Raw genomic sequence first — 6,915 nt, 5'->3', positions numbered from 1 at the left:
GTGTACATTTCATGGAACAAGTTTCAAATCCCCAGGGGCATCCAGCATCACTTATACAACATAAGCTGCAGATGGCGGAGCTCTTCACAGTCTGACATTTTTTTTTCTGTCCTCAAACTATTTCAGGCCCGGCTTTGAGTCTGGTTTCCATTCACCCAGCACTGCTGCTTCCTTCACAGTTCCTCAGTGATGATACCCAAGCAGCCACCTTGTCAGAACTTGTCCTTTGGCTAAGTGAAATGAGAGTGGAGATCCCCAAACTGGACAGCAGGCCCCTGTGGGAGAAAGGCTCCACGGGAAGAAATGATGTGCAGGATGTATCCTTCCCAAGCCAATGAAGGGCAGAGGCCTCACATCTCACCTGCCATGGAATCCAAGAATAATCCTTTGTAACATCTGGAAGACCCTGTGAATTGAGTTCTCAGTTGCTGTCACTCCTGTGGCTTAGACACACAACCCCTGAATGTGGGTTCATAAAAAAATGGCTCTCTTTGATTTACAGGGAACTGTAGGTATCTCCTTCAAACTACTTAAGTTTGTTTTGCATGGGGGTGAAAAGCTCACTGAAGCGTTATATTCAAGCTCACACAATAAACTGTGAGCATACAAAGTCTCTAAAGTCCTTATTTTGTGTTCTTTGCCCTGCATTTACACATAATAAAACATAAGGTGACGAATTAGAATGTTTATTTCCCATGGCTAGGTCTATAACTCAGTGACAGAGCATTTGCCTACCATCCATACACAAAACCCAGAGTTCCATCCCTGCCGCATAAAAACCACTTTTTGTTATACTTGTCATTCATTTTAAAAGTCGCCAGTAGGCATGGCGACACAGTCCCGTAACCCTAGCATTTCAGATGCTAAGAAAGGATAATCTCACTGCAAATTCCAAATCACTCTTGACTACACAGTGAGACCATATGTGTGTGTTCATATAGATAAATATAGATTAACTATAGATATGGATATAGATATATGGTTCGGCCAATGCAGATCTTCAACGGCCACATAAAAAGCCGGACACAGGACACACACACTTCCAATCCCAGATCTAGAGAGACAGAGATGGGGAACTCTAGGGCCAAACTGGCCAGCAGACTGGCTGAGTCGGTGAGCCGAGAGTCAGGGAGAAACCCTGATTCAAAAAACTAATGTGAAAAGCAATAGAAAAAGACATCCGACATTGGCTCATGCCATACACACACATGGATACATAAGTACACACACACACACACACACACACAACTTTCCAGCAACAATACTTTATATCTTCTGCTATGGGACCAGATACAGAACACACAATATTTGCTGTGGACCGGTGTGAAGCAGTACTCTGGAAAGTTTTCCTAAGACCAGTAAAGAACTGAAGGAGTCCTGCATCTTTTTTTTTTTCTTTTCTGCTTCTGTTTAAAAAGCCAACATTCCTCTGCTTCATAGGTGTTCTTTATTCGAGGTGTAGTGTTGACAAGATGTATAATGTTTTAGTTACTTACAGGTTTGGGGGGAGGACATTAAAAATTTGAAACAGCAGCAGAGTGGTGAATTTAATTTTTCTTTATTGTGGGTGGTTCTAAAACAGTTTCCCTGTGTAATTATTGTAAACACCTTGCTTTGTGATCACTGTAACATTGTGGGGGGCGGGGACAGGGAAGAAAGGAATAGTCCACATGTCCCTGGCATTTGTTCAGAGCAGTGTGCAGAATGTAATGCTCTTTTTTAAAGAAACATTTTATGATTTTTAAAATAAATTTAGTGAATCTAAAAAAAAATATTTTAGAACACTTTGTTATTCTAACAAGACCCAGTAAAAGCTGACTGATATGTTTGACAGAAAATGTCAATAACAACAAAGATATTTAACCAGTCATCATTAAACTACTCTTAAAGTTCTGGACAAAGAGATCAACCTCTCTGACTAACCTTTTTCTTTGATGCATTTGCTTCCACACTGCACAGAACTTCTTTCCCAGAAAGTTGATGAAGAGTTCACTGTGGCATCAGCTGCTTTCCCTTAATGTTCTCAGGAGCACACATTTCATACAAAGTGAGTATGACGTGAAGGCATTTTGTGTCCATATCAATGTCCCCATTCCAGTTGCTACTTGGAAAGGAAGGCGAAGAACTGAAACAACAAAGAATTCCAGGACCCAATATTGGAGTAAAATCTCAATCTGCTTTTCCTTTTCTAAATGCTACTTATTTGCCTGTTTAGTTATCTGTTTGTTTATTAAAAGGTGTTAGGGATCAAAGCCAGGGCCTGGTACCTACTAGCCAGATGTCCTACCACTGAGCTACATCCTCAGTTCAAACTACTTCTCTTCATGCTAATCTCTGATGGTAGTCACCAACAGCCACAGCCACAGAAGCCACCTGATCATCATCTAAATATGTTGTAGGAGGCCGTTTGTTCCCAGCTGCCCAGATCTGAAATAACTACACAGAAACTGTATTAATTAAATCACTGCTTGGCCCATTAGCTCTAGCTTCTCTTACTTACATCTTAATTTAACCTATTTCTAGTAATCTGTGTATTGTCGTGTGGCTGTGGCTTACCAGGTAAAGTTCCATCTGGCTCCAGTGGGGCTATGTGGCTTCTCTGTCACAAATGAATCCAGCAGTAAAGCCCATTGCACTGTATGGGAGAAACAGTGTGGCCCTCAACAGAGCAAGCCACAAGTCTCTGTTCCCTACAGGCATATCTACATGTTTGACACTGCAACATGACATTGTTATCTACAACGGTCCTGCCAAGAACCACACAACCAAGTTACAAAAAAACACATTCCAATAAAATTTCATATTGTTTTTAAGTAGTTTACATTTTGGGTTGGTCCACATTTGTAGCTATCCTGGGGTACACACAGCCCATGAGCCACAGGTTAGACCTATCACTAGACAAGAAAAAAGCAGCTGGCAACTGTTGAGCATCCACATGTACAAGATACTGCAAGAACACAGACCAGGTTACTGACTTCATCGAATGTGTAATTTGGTTGGGAAAAGAGTTGAAAATCAATCAAAACATAAATAAGCAGATTTCTGTGGGAAATGTGGAAAGTAAGTAAGTTGATAATGTCAGAAACTGCAGTACAGATTGTCTCTGAGATATCTAGAAGCCCCCGTGGTACATGACATTTTAGTTGAGATCCTAAGGATAAGACAGATTCAGCCACGAAGAGAGAGAACTGAGAATGTGTATTTGAAGAAGGGGGAAGGGGTTGCAAAGATTCTGAGGCACAAGAGAGCATGACATATTCCTGGAGCAGATTGGCTTTCAAAGAAATGGGCTTGTGACTTGAGTTCTAGGAACAACTCCTTATCAGAATATTTCAGACTGAATCGAAGTCAGAGGAGAAGAACTGCTGAGAAACAAGGTTTCTAATGTGCTGGGGAGGGGGTGGTAAGAAAGAGACAGGCATGTTTTTCCTAGAAACTGATTCCCTCCGATGACAGTACAGCCTTGCTGACGCTGGGCAAAGTTTAAGCAAGGAAAACCCTACACACTGTACAAAAATGCAAAAATGTTACATCTCAAAGTGAGGCCTATGTACCAAAGATGTGAGGGGAAAAGAAAAAAACCTTCCTCTTCTGTTAAAACCATCAGATCCCTATCCTGCTTGGAACAGGCACCCAAATGACGAACTTAATGACAAGGAAAGGCTCTATTAAAATTCACTGCGTCTGTTCCTGCTTCCTGTACCACCCTCCTCCCTCATGTGTTTCTGGACCTTGGCTAAGTGAAGGAGGTCTACTTGAAGATGTACACAAGCTTGTGTTATATGATGTTTTACTCTTTTGAGTTTTTGAACTCTTTCGGGGCCTGCCATGCAGCTCCCAAATAATCACATACATTGTCAGGCCCCTAGATCATCTTAGTTATGAATGCCCGACCTTAACTTGGTTTGTTTCTAGCCAGCTTTTCTTCACTTAAATCATCCCATCTACATTTTGCCTCTTCTTACTTCTGTCTATCTGACTTTCACTCTTACTCTGTGGCTGGCTGGGTGGCTGGGTGGCTGGGTGGCTGGGTGGCTGGGTGGCTGGCCCCCAGCAGTTTCTCTCTTCTCCTTGCTCCTTTTTGTCTTCTTCCATGTTTCTCCTATTTATCCTCTCTGCCCGCCAGCCCCGCCTATCCTTTCTCCTGCATCATTATTGGCCATCCAGCTCTATTAGACCATCAGGTGTTTTAGACAGGCACAGTAACACAGCTTTACAGAGTTAAACAAATACAGCATAAACAAAAGACACACACCTTAAAATAATATTCCCCAATAGGTCTGTATGTGTATTGATGTGAGAGTGTCATATATCAATCTGTTGATTTCATTGGTTGAGTAATAAACAAACTGCTTGGGCTCATAGCTTAGAACATAGGTGGGTGGAGTAAACAGAGCAGAATGCTGGGAGGAAGAGGAAGTGAGGTAAGACGCCTCAGACAGAGACGACATGCTCCCTGCTCCGGAGCAGACACACGCGATGAAGCTCCGACCCAGGGTGGATGTAGGCTAGAATCTCCCTGGTAAGCCACCTCGTGGGCTACACTAGAAATGGGCTAGTCCAGGTGCGAGAGTTAGCTGAGAAGAGGCTAGATAGAAATGGGCCAAGCAGTGATTAAAAGAATACAGTGTCCGTGTAATTATTTTGGGTAAAGCTAGCTGGGTGGCAGGACACAGCCCACCGCTCATATTACTACAATGTATGTCATCCTGCACTAACTTACAGTCTACCTGATGTACTGAATCCAGCAATAAAGTCCATGTTGCTGTTGTAGAAGAAGTGTGACCCTCAGCAGGCAGCTGACATGGCTCTTAGCCACACAACTTAGGAGTCCAGAGGATGCAGTAACAAAGTTGGCAACTGTGGTCATTTGGATTGGGCCCACATAAGACCAGCCCTAAAGACAATTGGTCAAAGAAGGAAGAGAGGCTCGCAGAACCATACCCTTGGACACTGAACTGCTTGCTACAGATTCTGGAAGAGAAGCAATCATTGTCTTTGGCTGTGTCCACTGTTGAGTCTACCAGGCTCCAATCGGTACTTCCAAAATCTGCAGTCATTCTGGTGGCCCTGGGTAGCCTTGTAGGTTCCAAAACAAAGTGAACAAATAGGAGTGGAAGAGAGGTCAGTGGGGAGGAGGAAGGACACACAGAAGTGGTAAGAAGTTGAGAGCAATCAGTGAGCAAAGCAGACATATGTGATGTTATTATTTTTTTTAAAAAAAGGTTTTATCAAAATGGACAACACTTGAGGAATGACAGCCTGAGGATGTCCTCTAGCATCCAGGTATGTGTACATACACACGATCATACACACACATACACATACACACATACACATGATCATACACACACATACACACACACATACACACAATCATACACACACATACACATACACACAATCATACACACACATACACATACACACATACACACGATCATACACACACACATACACACGATCATATACACACATACACACGATCATACACACACATACACACACAGAGAGGGAGCGAGATGGAGAGAGAGAGATGGAGAGAGAGAGACAGACAGAGACAGAGAGAGAGAAAGGAGATGGAGAGAGAGAGGCACACACAGGCAAACTGCACACAAAATACATAAACAACATACACACAAACAACAATACTCACATACACACATATACATACATATACAGAGAGAGGTATACACACAAGCACACATACACACAGAGGCACACACAGGCAAACTACACACAAACACGATACACACATATGCATACACAGCACATGCACACACAGAAGATTTTTGTGGGAGAGGAAATTAGGAGCTCAGGGCTGACCATTGGGTGGCGACATCTCTGAAGTCCCCAGGTGGTTCTGTGCAGCCAGTTTGTTATGAGCCCAAAGGAAAGAACAGAGAGCTATTGACAGGAATTAGAGGATCACACAGATGGGTGTGAAGAATACATATCCTGTTTACAAAGGATTCTCTGAGAGCCACACTCTCTCAAGGAAACTTAGGATAAGGAAACTAATCAAAGGACCGCGGTGGTTTCTCTCCAGACAGTGAGGTGTGGGCTTATGCAGAGGAGTGGTGTCACCAAGGCCATCACTGCTGCTGATGGATGGACACACAACAGCCCAGGAGCATATCTCCAATCTCTTACTCCACGTCCCAATACATACAGTTTCTTATAGCATGCAAGCTGAAAAGCGCAATCCTCCGTGGCAAACAAACAAAGCAAGCATGGCAGTAAAGAGCACCTCGGGGTTAAAGAATATATTCCACGATCGCAATAAACCTCTGTGGAGGAGATGGAAATATCTCACTCAGGAGATTTCATTACTTTTCCAGCAAACGAATCAGCCAGAAATTCAATTTCACAATGAGAAGAGCAAGTACAGAGGACTCCAACCCTTCATAGGAGTACAGCCCACCTGGCTAGCTCCTTCCCGCCTCGGTGATAACTACTTAGAAATCTTCTTCAACCTTCCCCCGGCTGCTGGAGGAAAGGGTGAGGAGTAGCAAGTGCTTTTCAGTCTCAAAACACTTGTACCTGCAGCCTTCCTTCCCCCTTGAGATTCCTCATCAAATACTATTTCCCATTAAGTTCCCTAGCCTCCCATATTGACTATAGTGTTAGCCAAGGTTGGCTGGGGTGCCCCAGGCTATCTATAATGCTCTTCCCACCTCACAATGCCCTGAACAAGGTCACCTTGACAGTGAGTACACTCCTAGAAAGAAGGAAGACTTGGGGCTAACTAGGCCCTGGCACTCCATTGTTAGAGGCCACATTTGGGACCGTGACATCACAAACACCACAAAGGCTTAGAAGAAGAGACACAGGGTGAACTGACTTTGTAAGAGAAGTCACTGGTGTTGGCTGGGTTTGCTGCATTGCATCTTTTGCCAAAATATTCCCTGTTAC

The sequence above is a fragment of the Microtus ochrogaster genome, chromosome 1 (genome assembly GCF_000317375.1).
Source record: "Microtus ochrogaster isolate Prairie Vole_2 chromosome 1, MicOch1.0, whole genome shotgun sequence".
NCBI lineage: Eukaryota > Metazoa > Chordata > Mammalia > Rodentia > Cricetidae > Microtus > Microtus ochrogaster.
Note: the sequence above shows the minus strand (reverse complement) of the source record.